General features: G+C 41.8%; 1 long non-coding RNA gene across 1 annotated transcript in view; it reads right to left on the bottom strand.

The window, feature by feature from the left end:
* Window positions 1-4,013: 4,013 nt before the first annotated feature.
* Window positions 4,014-20,587, bottom strand: part of LOC132381278 (uncharacterized) — an 82,440-nt gene continuing 65,866 nt past the window's right edge. The window contains exon 3 of the long non-coding RNA XR_009507990.1: window positions 4,014-4,260. This is a non-coding gene — a long non-coding RNA (uncharacterized LOC132381278). The remainder of the gene's footprint in view (window positions 4,261-20,587) is intronic.

Consider the following 20,587-nt stretch of genomic DNA (forward strand, 5'->3'; position numbering starts at 1 on the left):
CCTCACTCAAAATGCTGGAGCAACTCAGCAGGGCAGGCAGCATTTATGGAGGGGAATAAACAGTCAACACCTCAGCCCGAAACACCAACAGTTATTTCCCTCCATAGATGCTGCCTGACCTGCTGAGTTCCATCAAGATTTCGTACGTTGCTCTGGATTTCCAGCATCTGCACAATGTCTTGTGTTTGTATTTACTGTGCCACAGTGCAAACTGAAGGAAAAAGGCTGGGATAGTTAGAGGTCAATCATCTTTGGTCTGAAACATTACTATAATTGTTCTCATGGAAGCGTGCTATATACCCAACCACCTATGGCTTCATTAATAATCTTCCTTCCGTTCATAATATCAGGATAGAGGATGTTTGCTGATTGCACAGTCTTCAGCTCCATTTGCATCTCAGAGGTGTTGAAACAGCATATTCATGTACAAAATAAAAGCTGAACAATATGTTTAAGAGTAATATATCGAGAGTTCAGGGCCAGCGTGCTGCCATAGGGGTGATTGATCGTATCAGTAAACCCTGGATGTCAAAGCATATAAAGGGATGTATAAAGGAAACGAGAAAGCATATGGCAGTTATACTGTACAGAAAACAAGCAAAATCTTCAGGAGTATATACTACAAAAAAAAGTAAGGGAAGGGTATTTAAAAAAGAAAGTAAGAGGGCAAAGGGGGGGTATAAATGTCTTTGCAAGAAGTGTAAGGGGTCCTAATGAAGGGTCTGATCCAGAAACAGAGCCTGTTTGTTCCTTTCCATGGATGTTGCTGGACCTGCTGAGTTCCTCCAGCACTTTGTGTGTATTGCTCTGGATTTCCAGCATCTGCGGAATCTCATGTGTTAAGGAAAATCCCTAAAGGGCAAAAGGGTAATCACTGAAAAAGTAGTGTCCATCAAGGACCAAAATGCCCTAGAATATTAGAAATATAGAAACATAGAAAACCTACAGCACAATACTGTACAACTCCTCCCTCGGAGTGTCAGATTCTGGACTAGTGGAATCTGTGGAATCTGATCCAATAGGCTGGTCCTGGTCGTATTTCCACTTGGCATGATTAATTTATTATTATTTAATTATTTATGGTTTTTATATTGCTATATTTCTACACTATTCTTGGTTGGTGCGGCTGTAGCGAAACCCAGTTTCCCTCGGGATCAATAAAATATGTCTGTCTGTCTGTCTGCCTGTCGGTACAGGCCCTTCGGCCCACAAAGCTGTACCAAATGTGTCCTGACCTTAGAACTACCTAGGCTTACCCATAGCCTTCTATTTTTCTAAGCTCCATGTACCTGTCCAGGAGTGTCTTAAAAGACCCTATTGTTTCCGCCTCCAACACCGCCGTGGGCAGCCCATTCCATACACTCACCACTCTGCGTAAAAAACTTACCTCTGACATCTCCTCTGTACTTACTTCCAAGCACCTTAAAACTGTGCCCTCTTATGCTAGCCATTTCAGCCTAGGGAAAAAGCCTCTGACTATCCACACGATCAATGCCTCTTGTTATCTTGTACACCTCTATCAGGTCACCTCTCATCCTCCGTCGCTCCAAGGAGAAAAGGCTGAGTTCACTCAACCTATTCTCATACGGCATGCTCCCCAATCCAGGCAACATCTTTGTAAATCTCCTCTGCATGCTTTCGATGGTTTCCACATCTTCCAGTAGTGAGGCGACCAGAACTGAGCACAGTTCTCCAAGTGGGGTCTGAACAGGGTCCTATATTGCTGGGGTCTTAAATGAATAATTCTTAACTATAAACACGTGATTTTGCAGATGCTGGAAGACTTGAACAAGTCAGAACAAAATACTGAAGGAACTCAACAAGTCAGGTAGCACCTATTGAGGGGAATTTGCAGTCGACATGTTGGGCTGAGACCCTTCATCACGACTGGAAAGGATGGGAGCAGAAGCCAGATTAAGAAGGTTGGGGGTATTGGGTGAGACCAGCTGAGGGGAGAAGTTTGTAAGACCCAAGGCAGATGTGTATAACTCTAGAGAACATTGATTTACAGTAAAGGATAAGCATTCTTGAGGGAATTGGAGGAGAAAATTTTTCACCTAGAAAAGGACTGGATCACACTTCCTAATTGGGTTGTGGAGGAAGGTACTCCTACCACATATGAGTAGTATATAGAGGGACACTTGAATTGCCAGACCAAGTCCTGATAGATGAAATTAGTACAAGTAGTCACGATGCTCAGCATGAACATAATGGGTGCACAGGGTTGTCTCTGTGCTGTATGACACTATGACTGCGATTAACATTCCAGCCTTGGGTAGTTGTGGCAAAGTATATATGTGGGTACTTGCATACCTTATTTAAACAACCTGATTTTGGGAATTCAGAGCCAAGTGCAGCTGGAGGATGAATGGAGCGGGTGATAGGGGGACGAAATACTACCCTGGAATGGGGTGAATTTGCATGTCCACATATTGACAGTTTATAGTACATTTTCTATGGATAACCCAATGAGTAGCACAATAAACACTGGCTCATTTATCTACCTCTAAACAAAAACAGAAGTCCAGAGGCTGCACCTTAGCTATGGACATAATTGTGTCCTTTTCACTCCTTCCAACTGAGAATTCTATCCATAGCTTTCAGGGAGTGGTGACAACAAGCAATACTGGAAGCATGAATCTTAAACACAATGAAGACACACTTAATTTCACCATGAACTTAACACGCACCAATATCTTTCACACATTATGTCGACCTTCAGATGCGCAGGATACCTCTGCTGTAAGATGCTTTTGTGATGTAGGCCTCCAGGGTTGCTTAGCAACAAAATGTAGTGGTAGTTAATTTAGATCATTACATTTAATATATAACAGTATTGTAATTTTTATCACAATTTACATTTTATTTATACACTGGCATTTATGTCCTCATGAAACTTTGCCTTGATTCATGTTAATTTTTTTTCAATGGAAATTCCTTTTATAAGATGCTTTCAATGAAGATGGAAAGGGAAAGAAAAGTGAATTCAAGACAATTTTATTGCAAATGAAATAACTGAATACCCAAATAGGGTAACTAATGTACCTGGAGGTGTTTATAGACTGGCATCTTCTAAGTCTAGTTATAGACAAAGGCATCCCTTGTTCAGCTCATTATTAGAGACGAAACAAAGTTTAGAAGAACAAAGGATGGATCTCATTGAAACCTATCGAATATTGAAAGGCCTAGACAGAGTGGGCATGGAGAGAATGGTTCCTATATTGGGGGAGTCTAGAACCAGAAGGCACAGCCACAGAGTAGAAAGATGTCCCTTTTGAACAGAGATAAGGAGGAATTCCTTTATCTAGAGGGTGTTGAATCTGTGGAGTTCATGGCCATAGATGATCATGGTGGCCAAGTCATTAGTTTCTTTGAAGTGAAGATTGCTAGGCTTTTAAATAGTAAAGGTGTAAAAGGTGACATTGGAAAGATAGGGTTGAGAGGGATAATAAATCAGTCATGATGGAATAGCGGAGCAGACTCAATGGCTGTTAAGTCTTATGATCTTATACACTTAGTGGACATTCTATTAGAAAATAAAGTGGCCACTGAATGTATGTTTATGGACCTCTGCAGCTATAGCACTATCCACTTCAAGGTTTGATGTGTTGTGTGTTCAGAGATGCTCTTCTGATCACCACTGTTGTAACTTGTTGTTGTTTGAGTTACTGTCAACTTTCTGTTAGTTTGAACCCTTTTGACCATTCTCCTCTGACCTCTCTCACGAACAAGACACTTTCACCCACAGAACTACCATTCCCTGGATGCTTTGCATTTTTTTGCATCATTCTCTATAAACTCCAGAGACTCTTGTGTAAGAAAATCCCAGGAGACCAGCATCTTCTGAGATACTCAAACCACCCCATCTGGCACCAACAATCAGTCCACAGTCAAAGTCACTTAGATGACATTTCTTTCCCTTTCCGATGTTTGATCTGAATAACAATGGATCCTCTTGACCATGTCCGCACAATGTTATGCATTGAGTTGCTGCTATGTGATTGGTTGATTAGATAGGTGCATTAATGAGCAGGTGTTCAGGAGTACCTAAAAAAGTGGTCACTGAGTGTACATCTAGCTACAAAGAAATGGAAAATTTCACTGCATGAGAACTGAAGACTGAAAGCAGTTGCACAAAGCCATGACTTTGCAGGTGAACCTCCCCTTCCAATAGTGGTGTGATTAAGGCTGACAGTTCCTTGGAACCTGTCAGTGAGGACTGGCAATACGTGTAGAATCTCCAGCATGAGTTGGTGCCACCTGGGAAGGAAAAGAAAGAACCATGAAGGACAAAAATGTATAAACAATAACGAGCTTAATTGCTTGTTCAGTTTTTCAAGGATGAAGATAATTTTTGCTTGTTTGTTTCAATGTTACCATTCTACCAGACCACTTTGGGATTGAATTTTCACATGCTTGTTGTGTTTAGTTAATGATCATATTTGCACCAATGAAACAAAATATAGAATAATAATATTTTTCTTAATTTTCTGTGTGCACAGAAACCTGGATTCCGGTTCCTTGGTAGATGTGATTGCATGAAGCATTGAAAATGGCAAAGCAGTGATCTTTTGTTAAACTTATTTTTGACAGTGTTTTGGAAAAGAACGATAATCAAGTACTCATTAAGAGCTGATTTATTTGAATCCTGTTCGGTCAGATATTAAGCAGAGGCCATATACCTGATTGTTCAGGATTATGAGGTTTGCAACATTATACAATGGCTATTTATTTTTATTTTATATAGAGTAACTAGCCCAATGAGGCTGTGCTGCCCAATTACACAAATGTGAACCATTAACCTGCTAACCCATCCGTCTTTGGAGTGTGGGAGGAAACCGGAGCAGCCGGAGAAAATGCATTCAGTCTTGGGGAGAATGTACAAACTCCTTACTGCAGCAGCAGCAATTGAACCCAGGTCCCAGGTGCTGTAACAGTGCGAAGCTAACCGCCATGTTACCATACCACCACATAATTCAAAGAACGCTTGGGATATCCTGCGGTTGTGAAAGATGCTATACAAATGCAGACCTCTGCTTGCAGTAAGTGTATCAGTTGTTATAACATAGGATAGTTTTCAAGAAAAGGTTCAAGAAGGCTGCAGGCAGTATCAAAAGCTAGGCATATTAGAGAAAATATATGGCCTGTGTTGTAATGAAATGAGATATTAATGTGACAGAGTGGCACGTTAAAGAGTTCCCGAGACCATGCTTGTTCAATGAGGTATGTACCGTAGGCATCAGGAAAATGTGACTATTAGAATGCAGTCATGTAATGTTAAGGTACATTGAGGAGAGTATATCGGGGAATTCAATAGTGAAGAATGAGGTGGTACCTTAGAACATCTCAGGGAACGGGAACTTAATGAAGGTGATCATTGCAAAGAAGGCAAAAATACTTGTTGGCTATGAGTGCTTTCAAGCCCTGACAAGTTCAGCCTAATCTGCCAATTCTCCTTTTAAAAGGAACATTTGGAAGACAAAAGCCTTTAGAGAACAACCAGTATGGGAGGACAACAAAGGCAACTGAGCAAGCTACCTCAGGGCAAAGTTTTGTATGCCAGTACCCAGTCTGGCTGTGGATCCTGGAGTTGAAACAAGTTCATAAGGGCTTACTTTTAGAGGGAAAGAATTGAAAAGTTATGAAGTTATGTTACACAGCATTAAACTTAGGTTGGACCATGAGTATTGGTATCATGTACATTTCTAGTCAGCCTATTTTGCCTTCTTTATCTATTTTTGTAATTTATGATAATTTTGTGTCTTTGCACTGTATTGCTGTTGTAAAACAACAAATAAAAGTCATTTAAGCCAGGAATAATAAATCTGATCTTGAGACTCTGGTGAATTTGTATAGAAAATTTACAAGGATGGAACAAGAAATATGTAGATATACACATTAATAAAGTATTAGCAGAAGCGAGATTTATTTTTAATTGCAGTTCATAATTTTGAACAGCTCAGCTGAAGCTTCCTTTAGCCTTCACTGCTTGTGTGTGCGTTTGTGTGTTTTACTAACACAAATACTAAGTACGCACATAGCGATTGACTGTGGGTAGATTGCGTCTTGTCAAGTTGTGTATCTAGTGACAGGACTATAACACCATGGAAACAATTCTGCACAATCATCTCTTCAAATTAAATCTCCTTTGGGGGCCACTAATTTTGTAAATATATCCTTTGATCCCTCAGTCATTGTATCCGACATAATTAATCTTGTGGATAAATACCTTTGGAGGAGAGGTTAGAAAGGTACAAAACTTACAAGGGTTGGAGGTTTAAATAAAAATAATAATAATAATTATTATTATTGACATATAGCACGGAGTATGTTGTTCTGGCCTTTTGAGCCAAGCTGCTCAGCAATCCCTCAATTTAACCCTAGCCTAATCACGGGATGCTTTAGAGTGACCAATTATCCTACCAATTGGTTTGTCTTTGGACTGTGGGAGGAAAACGGAACATCCGGAGGAAATCCATGCGGCCACAGGGAGAATGTACAAACTCCATGGAGTCAGTGGCGGGAATCGAACCTGGATCCCCTGTACTCTAAACAGTTGTGCTAACCACTGCACTACCTTGAATAATGTTAAGGTAATTGAGTTAAAGAAAGTAAAAATTAATAAATTCTTTGCATGGTATTATCCCTGCTCTGCTGCAGTTCCTTAAAAGAAAATTAAAATAAACAAAAAATGCTGGGAATATTCAGTTTTTACTTCAGATTTTTGGCATCTGCAGTTATTTGGCTTCTTTATATATGAATGGACCTGTGATGTCATCCAGAGTTTAGTGTCAACCAAGGTTGACTTGCATTCATGGAAAGGATTGGAAAACCATCAGAATAGATATTAAAATTAATCAATGCACATAAATGCACACTCACACCTAATGTTGAAGGGAGTGCACACATACCCACAGGGATGATGGAAGGACAGCAGTTAGCGTAACTCTTTACAGCATTAAGATTGGTGTTCAATTTCCACCACTAGATGTAAGGAATTTGTATGCGCTCCCCATGACCTTGAGGGTTTCCTCTGAGTGCTCTGGTTTCCTCCCACTGTCCAAAGACTTACAGATTAGGGTTAGTGAGTTGTTGGCATACTATGCTGGTGGAGGCACAGTGACACTTTGGACACCGCTACGTGCCCCCCCCCCCCCAGTACATCCTCAGTCTACACAGGTTACTACTGCGAATGACGCTTTTCACTTTGAGCTTCAATGAATTAAAGCGCATCTGAAAAATAAAGCTAATCTTTAAATTTATTTGCATACAGCATGTATGCATACATATTCAGACTAATGAAAGATTTCAGCACCAAATTCGCAAAGCCTGAAACATTTGCCACAAGAATTTGGAGGAATTATTTTTGAGAAAAAAACATCTAGTAAAACACTTTGTTCCTTTCTATTGTTTTATCCAGACCTCTTATGACAGCTCCAGTTGCTTCATAACCATGGAAACTCATTGAATCTGGGAGGATTTCTTTTTGTGGAAGAAAACGTGTCTCTGACTTGTCCAATCATTTTTTTTTAAATGAGCCTTGCTTCGTGAGCTTTATATTGGCTTCCCAAACTTCCAGTGACAAAATCATGCATCCCATAATCTAGTTCTCACCTGGGTTACCAGCATCATCAAGGAAAGGGCTAAATCTATTGAGAGCATAATCAGTATTTTCGTTAAATGTTGAGTCTGTTTGAGTAGGTTGAATGGAACACAATGAACAGGGGTCATGGAAACATGCTTCTATTCACAGAAGACAAGCTATGAGAGTTATGAATGAGGTACTCGTGAGAACAGTACAAGACATTTATATGGATTTCACAATGGCAGAAGACCTGATATATTCATCTGTATGACCCGCTCTAAAAGAATTTCCAAAGTCTCAGTTAAATAGACATGCAACCTAATAAACTGCTACTCAGTTCTGTTACTTTGCAAAGCTAGACTGTCTTTAACTGTAATGGCAGAGTTTGAGCAAAGAATGGGGAGGATGATTTCAGAGAAATATTCTATATTCTATGTTCCATGAAATATTTTTACTTTGAAGGTCATTATCTCAGTGCGATGACTTGCTTCATGTTCACTGAGGAATATTCTGTGCCATGCAATGAGTGCATCACAGTGACTGTTCCACTTCTTCTGCATTGCGAGCCCCTGATTATCCTAAGTAAAGCACGCTTCAGCTTTCATGAGGTACTGAGATTTCCCGCAGACCTAGACATGTCTGTGCTGGCTTTGTCACAAGCCCTCCCACCTACAACCCACACAGTCAGACTGATATTAATTTCCCTCTTTTCCAGTAACTTTGCTCACAACTGACAGACTGAAGTGTTCAGATCAATTGCAAGGAGCAATGCACCATCTTTTGTGAAGTTTGGGTGATCTGAGATGCTTGGATGGATAAGAGTTAAGAGCAAGCCATATGAGCTTTGATGTAAATACTTTTTAAAACAAAATAAAAACAAAATTAAGGGATTGTGGAAAAGGGAAAAAAGACCAAATAAGAAACTTTTCCAAATCTGTATATTTATTATTTTCAGTTTATCCTCTTAGTAATTGTCTAAAAGTTTTACTGATCTCCAGTATGACACTCAAGGCCAGTTCTACATGTAGACTGAGAACCTACATAGACATGTTGGACCTTTGTTCTTGTTAGCTTTGTAATTCATTTTTAATTGCATCGCATTGAAGGGCTTTGAGGTGTTTTCCTGTGTTAAAGGCATCATATAATTTGGAAGATCCCCCTATTTCCCCCAAGAATCCCTTCATGCCAAGCACCATACTGATTATGATACTCCATCTTCATTGTTGGGTCAAAATGATGTGCGCCTACCACCAGAGGGATCTCAGTGGTTTAGAAATAAAACGCACAATGGTACTTCAAATGCAATCACATCATTATGTTAAACTGTGAATAGGATCACAGACAGTGGTCCTGTAATCACTCACAGTGCTTACAGGTGCACATACACACACACACACACACACACACATACACATACACATACACATACACACACACACACACACACACACACACACACACACACACACACGCACACACACACACACTCAGTGACCACTTTATTAGGTACACCTATACATTTGGTTATTTATGCAATATGTAATTGGCCAATCATGTGGCAACAACTCAATGCATAAAAGCATACAGACATGGACAACAGGTTCAGTTGTTATTCAGAATGGGGAAGCCATGACATCTGAGTGATCGATGAATATGCGAGATCTGTAACTGGCTACAAAAGGAAGTGTACTGAGGACATCATCGCTGTTACAACATCTATGTGAGTGGTATGATTTGTACTTCCAAAGCATAAAAACAGATTAAAAGAAAAACACAGGGTCAGGAAATAACTTCTGTACTTCGTTTTTACTGTAAGCATGGTACGCACACATGACATGGTGGTGTGATAATGTATGCCATTTACTTTTACATATAATCCATAATGAATTACTTAAATCAACAAAGAATGCTTAATCAACAACATATTTACAATATTATTCAAATAAATACACAACACTCTTCCCTGCTTAGTTATAAACTTCAACTCAATATAGAATGCATATCAACAATATACATAGTATATGATATAATGCAACTTCTGTACTGTATAGATATGCACATTATAGTAGATTTTAAATTGTCCTATTCAGGCCGAAAGACTTATTTTCTGTGGAGTCTTTCTTATTTTTGTGGGATAATATCTCTTCTGACTGTGGGGGGGTGCGGGTCTCTCTGCTTGCTGGTTGAGACTTGTGGGTGTGACTCAACGTCCGGTTCCGGGGTCTCCTCTGTGGTGATTTGTAGGAGCTGACTCTGGGTGCAGGCTCGAAGGGCCAAAAGGTCTACTTCTGCACCTATTGTCTATTGACTGCAGGAAACGGCTCTGATAGCTCTGGCCACCTTTTATCTCTAACAATTGACTCTGCTCTCGTCAACTGATCAATGTGTCATCTCTGGGTGACATCAGACACAATATCCGCTTTGTAGGAGAGTAGTCCAGTTCTGCCCTTCACCTTTCTGAGTACCCACTTTTGATCACCTCCATAGTCCCTTGCCAGGATGGCTTGTCCAGGAGTGAAACAGTGAACCCCCTTGTTTGAGAAGCCTTCAATTTGTCCCAGCTGTTTGTCCTGCATAATCCTTCTGAGACTGGGTTTGAGGAGAGACAGGTGTAAATGCAAGGGGAGACCTAGGAACAGAATAGCTGGCCAGTCGTTGGTTGTGGAGTGTGCTCTATTAGGATATACAAAGGGGAAATTGGTGAGCTTCTGGTTTAGTGTTAGTGTAGTGTGTTGTGCTGACAGTGCTTGCGTGGTGTTCTTTAGATTGTGAACAATCATTTCTGCCAAGCCATTTGTAGCTGGTTGGTATGGTGCAGATGTAATATGTCTTATTTCAATTATTTTTATGAATGACTGAAACTGCGGTCCATTGTTACTGACACATCAACATTGTGCAAGACTGCAGTGAAGGCTATTGAAAAATTTTCTGGCCACTTCGTAGCTGCATCTAAGAAATTTGTGCCTATGAATGGTCTGGCAAAATCCACATGAATCCTCTGCTAGGACAATGCAGGCCACGTTGATATCCTGAGCAGTGCATGGCGATCTGCTCGATCTGCAGAATTACCCTGGACCAGCAAACAAAGCTTCATCCTGGTGGTTTCATTTTGACTGTGCCGAGATGACCAGCTCATAGCACCTCCAACACGAGCTCTCAGCGTGGAATGTGTAACAACTCTCAATCCCCTCATAAAGCAATCTATGTCAAGGGCAAGTTCACCCCGGTGCTGAGAAAAATGAGGGAACTGGAGTTCCTGCTGCGCATTACAGCCATTTTGGGTTGCCATGTAGACCTGAGACAGAGTGGGGTCTTTTCTGGTTTCTCTTTTGATCATCTCTGCTGTAATAGGGAGACTTCACATTAGGAAGAATGTGTTAAGAAGAGTGTCCTCTTTTGTAAATTTTTCAGGTTCTCTCTTTACTGGAGGTAAGTAGGACAATCCATCAGCATTTCCATGATTATTTTCCCTCTTGAATTCAATCTTGTAATTGTGTCCTCAAAGAATCAGAGCCCATCTCTGCATTGGTGCTGCTGCTGTTAGTGGACAGATTGAAAATGGGCACTAGTGCTTGACTTTCAGTAACGAGGGCAAACTCTCTCCCATACAACTACTGGTTGAAACATTTTACACCTCAACCATGATTCAAGGCTTCTTTAACAACCTGTGTGCAAATCTTTACTCTGTAGCAACAAGGGAAAGTGATGCAAAGGCATTCACTTGACATTCACTTGACTGCACCTATAACGTAATGTGAGGGGTAACAGACCAGCTCCTCTGGACAATGTGGATCCTAATGTGTGAGTACAGTGTCTGACGTCACCATTTTCTTTACCTTTTTGAAAGCCACCTCACACTGCTTTGCCATTTCTCCCCACTCTGTGTTAATGAGATCAAGAGGTGAAGAACAGTAGCCAGATTTGCAGGAACCTCTATAGTCACTGACTAATCCTAAAAAGGACCAGCAACTGTGACATGTCTTTTGATCTTGGGACATCCACCTATGCTTCAATTTTCTCAGCATACGTGTGTAATTCTTGTGTATCGATAGTGTGACCACAGTAAATGATGCTTGATTTAAAGAATTTGCACTTCTCAAGTCACCCTCTGACCCCATAATCTTCAAATCATTTTATCATTGTTGAGATTTTGTAGATGCTCCTTGTCATTCTTACCGCTAACAATGATGTCTTCCAGATAACGGTAGGTTCCTGAGGAAGCATTTTTGAGTGCTTTCTTGTAAGATTCTACAAATGAACCAATCTCTCAGTGCAACATGAAGCCTATTACTGAACTGACAATTCTCAGGCAATCTCTTTAATTCAGCCACATATGCTGAAACGGACTCCCCTTCCTCTTGATTCCAGTTATGATTGCTAAAGTGTTCTGCAATCAATAATGGCTTTGGTCCTCAATGTCCCTGCATTACTTTCATGATATCAACAAAACTTATTTCGGCTGGTTTGGTTGGAGCAATTAAACCTAGAAACAAACTGTATATCTTTAAACCAAATACACTCAGCAAACTGGCTCTCATTTCCTCCTGGTTATTCTATTTGCTTTAAAATACTGCTCAATTTGCTCAGTATACAGAATCCAGTTATCTCTTGTACAATTGAATGCATCCATTTTTCTGATGTAGCCAGCTATTATTATCACCCGGTACTCACTGTTAATGAACTTGTGGATTTGTCCATTTACTTCCTTTTTTTAAACCCGTGTCCATCCCTTCCGAAGAATACATGCTTCACCATTTTATTACTCGACCTTTTCTCACTGTGCTTTTTATAAACTTGAACATCTCGCTGTGCTTCAACAGATAGTTGGTTGCCTTGGGTTCACTTAAAACTTCCTCATTACCACTGTTATATTTTTTAATTTCAAAACATAAAATCTAATGAAAAGAAAAACACTTTACTTTACTTTATTGTCACCAAACAATTGATACTAGAGCATACAATCATCACAGCGATATTTGATTCTGCGCTTCGTGCTCCCTGAAGTACAAATCAAAGTAAATATAATAAAAATTTAAATTATAAGTCATAATTAGAAAATAGAAAAGGGAAAGTAAGGTAGTGCAAGTCAGGTCCAGATATTTGGAAGGTATGGCCCAGATCCAGGTCAGGATCTGTTCAGCAGTCTTATCACAGTTGGAAAGAAGCTGTCGCCAAATCTGGCTGTATGAATCTTCTAGCTCCTGAACCTTCTCCTGGAGGGAAGAGGGACAAAAAGTGTGTTGGCTGGGTGGGTCGTGTCCTTGATTATCCTGGCAACACTGCTCCGACAGCGTGCGGTGTAAAGTGAGTCCAAGGATGGAAGAGCAAACACGAGGAAATCTGCAGATGCTGGAAATTCAAACTACAACACACACAAAATGCTGGTAGAACACAGCAGGCTAGGCAGCATCTATAGGGAGAAGCGCTGTCAACGTTTCGGGCCGAGACCCTTCGAGATCTCTTACTATCTTTCCTTTCGGTTAATCCTGATGAAGGGTGTCGGCCCGAAACGTCGACAGCGCTTCTCCCTATAGATGCTGCCTAGCCTGCTGTGTTCTACCAGCATTTTGTGTGTGTTGTTGTTCCAAGGATGGAAGATTGGTTTGTGTGATGTGCTGGGCTGTGTTCACAATCTTCTGCAGCTTCTTCCGGTCTTGGACAGGACAACTTCCATACCAGGTTCCATACCAGGTTGTGATGCACCCCAGAAGAATGATTTCTACAGTGCATCTATAAAAATTAGTGAGGGTTTTAGGGGACAGGCCAAATTTTTTCAGCTTTCTCAGGAAGTAAAGGCGCTGGTGGGCCTTCTTGGCAGTGGACTCTGCTTGGTTAGACCAAGTCAGGTCATTTGTGACATTCACTCCGAGGAACTTAAACACGGAGCTGGAGATAACTTGTGCACTTTATTTTTACTTATGATGTGGTGTGATGACATACTTTCACATAGAATCAGCAATGAACAAAAAAGAATGCTCAAGCAACATCATATATTTACAATATTCCAGGAATTTCCGGGAAATGGTACCAAAGCATAAAATCCAGGACCAACAGCTCTACACACCATCCTTACACCTCTGGAGAAGAAGGATGCTTATGTGAGAATGCTGTTCTTGGACTACAGTTCAGCATTCAACACAATAATTCCCTCCAGGCTTGACAAGAAGCTCAGAGACCTCGGCCTTCACCCTGCTTTGTGTAGCTGGATCTTGAATTTCTTGTCAGATCGCCGGCAGGTGGTAACAGTGAGTTCTCTCACTTCTGCCCTCTGCCCCTCAACACAGGAGCCCCTCAGGGCTGTGTCCTAAGCCCCCTCCTTTACTCTCTGTAAAATCATGTCTGTGATGACAGCTGTGATGACAGCTCCAAACTTCTAATTAAACTTGCTGATGATACTGCACTGATTGGCCTAATTTCAAATAATAATGAGGCAGCCTTTAGAAAAGAAGTCATCACCCTGACACAATTGTGTCAAGAAAACAACCTCTCCCTCAATGTCGCAAAAGCAAGGGAGCTGATTAGTGGACTACAAGAGGAATAGAGACAGGTAACCCCTATTGACGTCAATGGATCTGGGGTTGAGAGGGTGAACAGCTTTAAGTTCCTCAGCATAAACATCACCGAGGATCTCACGTGGTCTGGACATATTGGTTGTGCGGTGAAAAAGGCACAACAGCGCCTCTTTCACCTTAGACGGTTAAAGAAGTTTGGTGTGGGCCCCCAAATCCAAAGAACTTTCTACAGGGGCACAACTGAGAGCATCCTGACTGGCTGCACCACTGCCTGGTATGGGAACTGTACTTCTCTCAATCGCAGGACTCTGTAGAGAGTGGTACGGACAGCCCAGCCCATCTGTAGATGTGAACTTTTTACTATTTGGGATATTTAAAAAGACAGGTGTGAAAAAGGGGCCTGAAGGATGTTTGAGGACCCGAGTCACACCAACCACAAACTGTACCAGCTGCTACCATTTGGGAAACGGTATCACAACATAAAAGCCAGGACCAACAGGCTCCAGGACAGCTTCTTCCACCAGGCCATCAGACTGATTAACTCATGCTGACACAATTGTATTTCTATAATATATTGTTGTACATACTATTTATTATAACTTACTATAAATTGCACATTACACATTTAGATGAAGATGTAACGTAAAAGATTTTTGCTTTTCATGTATAGGAAGTATGTAAGTAATACAGTCAATTCAATTCAATATTACCGAAATACAAAATGCACAACTGTGAGGGCCAAATCAGAAGCCATGGCTGGCAGCAGAGGTCCAGGCATGGCTGAGAGATCAGAATATTGTTTTGAAATTGGGGTATAAAACAGCTCTCAGGTCAGCAAGAGCTGTGCCTTACTCTGCAATCAGGGAGGCAAAATGGGATTATTCACAGAGACCATACAGCCATTTTACAGTGTAGCAGCAGGCAGGTAGTGCAGGAGTCCCCTGAGGTCATCTCCCTCCTAAACAGATATACTGTTGGGGGAGATGTCTCATCAGGGGAAGGCAGCAGCAGCCGAGTTCATTGCAGCATGGGTGGCTCTGCGGCACAGGAGGGAAGGAAAAGGAATGGGAGAGCTATAGTGATAGGGGATTCAATTGTAAGGGGAATAGACAGGCATTTCTGCGGCCGCAAACGAGACTCCAGGATTTTATGTTGCCTCCCTGGTGCAAGAGTCAAGGAGGTTTCTGAGCGGCTGCAGGACATTCTGGAATGGGAGGGTGAACAGCCAGTGGTCGTGGTGCACATAGGTACCAACGATATAGGTAGAAAATGGGATGAGGTCCTACAAGGTGAATTTAGGGAGTTAGGAGATAAACTAAAAAGTAGGACCACAAAGGTAATAATCTCTGGATTACTACCAGTGCCATGTGCAAGTCAGAGTAGAAATAGGAGGATTTTTCAGATGAATACGTGGCTTCAGAAATGGTGCCGGGGGAGGGATTAAAATTTCTGGGGCACTGGAACCAGTTCTGGGGGAGGTGGGACTGGTATAAACAGGACGGTCTGCACCTGGGCTGGACTGGAACCAATGTCCTAGGGGGAGCTGGACTGGAACCAATGTTCAGGAGTCTTTAAACTAATGTGGCAGGGGGATGGGTACAAGTGCAGAGAGACAGGGGTGTAAAATGAGGGTAGAAGCAAAAAGTAGTAAGGTGAAAAGTAAAAGTGGCAGGCAGGCAAATCCAGGGCAAAAAGCAAAAAGAGCCACTTTTCAACATAATTGTATAAGGGCTAAGAGTGTTGTAAAAACAAGCCTGAAGGCTTTGTGTGTCAATGCGGGGAACATTCGTAACAAGGTGGATGAATTGAATGTGCAGATAGTTATTAATGAATATGATATAGTTGGGATCACAGAGACATGGCTCCAGGGTGACCAAGGATGGGAGCTCAATATCTAGGGATATTCAACATTCAGGAGGGATAGACAGGAAAGAAAAGGAGGTGGGGTAGCATTGCTGGTTAGAGAGGAGATTAACGCAATAGAAAGGAAGGACATTAGCCTGGAAGATGTGGAATCAATATGGGTAGAGCTGCATAACACTAAGGGGCAGAAAACGCTGGTGGGAGTTGTGTACAGGCCACCTAACAGTAGTAGTGAGGTTGGGGATGGCATTAAATAGGAAATTAGAAATGCATGCAATAAAGGAACAGTAGTTATAATGGGTGACTTCAATCTACATATAGATTGGGTGAACCAAATTGGTAAGGGTGCTGAGGAAGAGGATTTCTTGGAATGTATGCGGGATGGTTTTCTGAACCAACATGTTGAGGAACCAACTAGAGAGCAGGCCATTCTAGATTGGGTATTGAGCAATGAGGAAGGGTCAGTTAGCAATCTTGTCGTGCGAGGCCCCTTGGATGAGAGTGACCATAATATGGTGGAATTCTTCATTAAGATGGAGAGTGACATAGTTAATTCAGAAACAAAGGTTCTGAACTTAAAGAAGGGTAACTTTGAAGGTATGAGATGTGAATTAGCTAAGATAGACTGGCAAGTGATACTTAAAGGGTTGACGGTGGATTTGCAATGGCAAGCATTTAAAGATCACATGAATCAACTACAACAATTGTTCATCCCAGTTTGGCAAAAGAATTAACCAGGGAAGGTAGTGCACTGGTGGCTGACAAGGGAAATTAGGGATAGCATCAAGTCCAAAGAAGAAACATATAAATTAGCAAAAAAAAGCGGCACACCTGAGGACTGGGAGAAATTCAGAGACCAGCAGAAGAGGACAAAGGGCTTAATTAGGAAAGGGAAAAAAGATTATGAGAGAAAGCTGGCAGGGAACATAAAAACTGACTGTAAAAGCTTTTATAGATAAGTGAAAAGAAAAAGATTGGTCAAGACAAATGTAGGTCCTTTACAGTCAGAAACAGGTGAATTGATCATAGGGAATAAAGACATGGCAGACCAATTAAATAACTACTTTGGTTCTGTCTTCACTAAGGAGGACATAAATAATCTTCCGGAAATAGTAAGGGATCGAGGGTCTAGTGGAATGGAGGAACTGAGTGAAATACATGTTAGTAGGGAAGAGGTGTTAGGTAAATTGAAGGGATTAAAGGCAGATAAATCCCCAGGGCCAGATGGTCTGCATCCCAGAGTGCTTAAGGAAGTAGCCCAAGAAATAGTGGATGCGTTAGATATAAATTTTCAAAATTCCTTAGATTCTGGGTTAGTTCCTGAGGATTGGAGGGTGGCTAATGTAATCCCACTTTTTAAAAAAGGAGGGAGAGAGAAACCGGGGAATTATAGACCGGTTAATCTGACATTGGTGGTGGGGAAAATGCTAGAGTCGGTTATCAAAGATGTGATAACAGCACACTTGGAAAGAGGTGGAATCATTGGACAAAGTCAGCATGGATTTGTGAAAGGAAAATCATGTCTGGAGAATCTTACAGAATTTTTTGAAGATGTAACTAGTAGAGTGGATAGGGGAGAGCCAGTGGATGTTGTATATTTAGATTTTCAAAAGGCTTTTGAGAAGGTCCCACACAGGAGATTAGTGTGCAAACTTAAAGCGCACGGTATTGGGGGTATGGTATTGACGTGGATAGAGGATTGGTTGGCAGACAGGAAGCAAAGAGTGTGAGCCCTTTTCAGAATGGCAGGCAGTGACTAGTGGGGTACCGCAAGGCTCAGTGCTGGGACCCCAGTTGTTTACAATATATATTAATGATTTAGATGATGGAATTAAATGCAACATCTCCAAGTTTGTGGATGACACGAAGCTGGGCGGTGGTGTTAGCTGTGAGGAGCATGCTAAGAGGATGCAAGGTGACTTGGATAGGTTAGGTGAGTGGGCAAATTCATGGCAGATGCAATTTAATGTGGATAAATGTGAGGTTATCCACTTTGGTTGCAAGAACAGGAAAACAGATTATTATCTGAACGGTGACCGATCAGGAAAAGGGGAGATGCAACAAGACCTGGGTGCCATTGTACACCGGTCATTGAAGGTGGGCATGCAGGTACAGCAGGTGGTGAAAAAGGCAAATGGTATGTTGGCATTCATAGCAAAAGGATTTGAGTACAGGAGCAGGAAGGTTCTACTGCAGTTGTACAAAGCCTTGGTGAGACCACACCTAGAGTATTGTGTGCAGTTTTGGTCCCCTAATCTGAGGAAAGACATTCTTGCCATAGAGGGAGTACAGAGAAGGTTCACCAGATTGATTCCTGGGATGGCAGGACTTTCATATGAAGAAATACTGGATCGACTAGGCTTATACTCACTGGAATTTAGATGATTGAGGGGGGATCTTACTGAACCATATAAAATTCTAAAGGGATTGGACAGGCTGGATGCAGGAAGATTGTTTCCAATGTTGGGGAAGTCCAGAACGAGGGGTCACAGTTTAAGGATAAAGGGGAAGCCTTTTGAGACCAAAATGAGGAAAAACTTCTTCACACAGAGTGTGGTGAATCTGTGGAATTCTCTGCCACAGGAAACAGTTGAGGCCGGTTCATTGGCTGTACTTAAGAGGAAGTTAGATATGGCCCTTGTGGCTAAAGGGATCGGGGGAATGGAGATAAAGCAGGGATAGGGTTCTGAGTTGGATGATCAGCCATGATCATACTGAATGGTGGTGCAGGTTCGAAGGGCCGAATGGCCTACTCCTGCACCTATTTTCTGTTTCTATATTCCTGTGATATCAGAGACATGAGGTGCATATGGCAGAGGGCATTCAGGTCTACCTGCACGTAAAAGATAGTGATGCCTCTCTTCCTCATAGGCTGAATGTCTTTTATGCTCGATTTGATGCATTAAATGTATTGCCAGTGAGGAAGGTCACCCCTCCCCACCATTCCCTCACACTCGAGGAGTAGGTAGTCTGTTGGGCCACAGCTGAAGATCCTAGCCAGGGTCAATCTACGTAAAGCTGTGCAACTTGATAATGTACCTGGTCAGGTGCTGAGGAACTGTGTAGCTCAGTTAACTGAGGTTCCAACAGACATCTTCAACATCTCTCTGGAACAGTCCACTGTCTCCTCAGGTCACCATCATCCCAGTGCCCAAGAGGGTGATTGTAATTCTGCCTTAACGACTACCGTTCGGTGGCACTGATCTCAACAATAGTAATGTGCATAAAGCAGCTGGTTAGGGATCACATTAAATCCCAACTTCCTGCTGCATTGGAAACTTTTCCGTTTGCTTTTTGCTTTGTCGGTCCAGTGATGATGCCTTAACCCCTGCCATTTCGTCCTGTTCCACTTGGAAAATGGTGTCTCGTACGTCAGAATGCATTTTCTTCAGCTTGGCACTCAACACGATCGTCCCTCAGAAACTGGTGAGTAAGCTGTCCTCATTGTGTCTCAACACCCGTCTATGTAACTGGATCATGGACTTCTTGACAGAAAGGGCACAGTCAGACCATGTTGTCAAAAACACCTCTACCTCCAACACGCTGAGCACTGGCGCTCCCGCTTCTATTCATGCCACTGATGCATGACTGCATTGCTAGATCCACTTCAAAACATCTCATCAAGTTTGCTGATGATACAAATGTGGTTGCCCTCATAAACAATGATGATAAGATGATGTACAGAAAGCAAGAAGGCCAGCTGGTAGAATGGTACGAGCGCAACAACTTGAGTCTCAACATGGAAAACAGCTCCAATTGGATACAATAGGGTCTTTTAAGAGACTCTTAGGTAGGTACATGGAGCTTAGAAAATTGGAGGGCTATGCGGTAGGGAAATTCTAAGCAGTTCCTAGAGTAGGTTTCATGGTCAGCATGACATTGTGGGCCGAAGGGCCTGTAATGTGCTGTAGATTTTCTATGTTCTTTGGAAAAGGCCTAAGAGATGATATTGGACTTTAGAAAGGTGCAGGCTGGCAGTCCTCACCGGCTCTTCTGTGGAGAGAGTTAGAGAGTTTCTGGGAAAGCACTTTACAGATGATCTCATCCAGCCCCTTTCTTGACCTTCCTTTGGTCAAGAAAACACAGCAGCATCTTCACGTCTTGTATGGATTGAGGTCAGTGAGGCTCCCTCCCCCCTCACTCCAACCCACTATTTTAACCAATTTTTACAGGAGTACCATCCAGACACTCACCTCGGTGCTAAACTGACTCCGCAGCTGTGGACTCACATTCGGAGTCTGTGCAGTTCACATTCTATGTATTATTTGTCTACTGATTTTTTCTCTTTGTACGACTTGTCCTCTTTCAGATGTTGGATATTTGTCGGTCTTTGTTGTGTGTGTTTTTTTTGAGGATTCTATTTTTTTTGGTTTTGTGAGTGCCTGGAAGAAGATGAACCTCAAGGTTCTGTATGGTATACATACTCAGATAATAAATTAGAACTTTAAGGTGCAGTTTGGAGGTCTGTGAAGTCCTATATCAGTAAAGTCACATGCTAGACACTCTCTTGGGTGTGCATCATTTACCCATACATTCACACAGAAAGATACTCAGACACTTACATGTCTATAGTCACGTATCATATCTTGTTATTATCCTACAACCATCAGGCTCCCGAACCGATATT

The sequence above is a fragment of the Hypanus sabinus genome, chromosome 25 (genome assembly GCF_030144855.1).
Source record: "Hypanus sabinus isolate sHypSab1 chromosome 25, sHypSab1.hap1, whole genome shotgun sequence".
Lineage (NCBI taxonomy): Eukaryota > Metazoa > Chordata > Chondrichthyes > Myliobatiformes > Dasyatidae > Hypanus > Hypanus sabinus.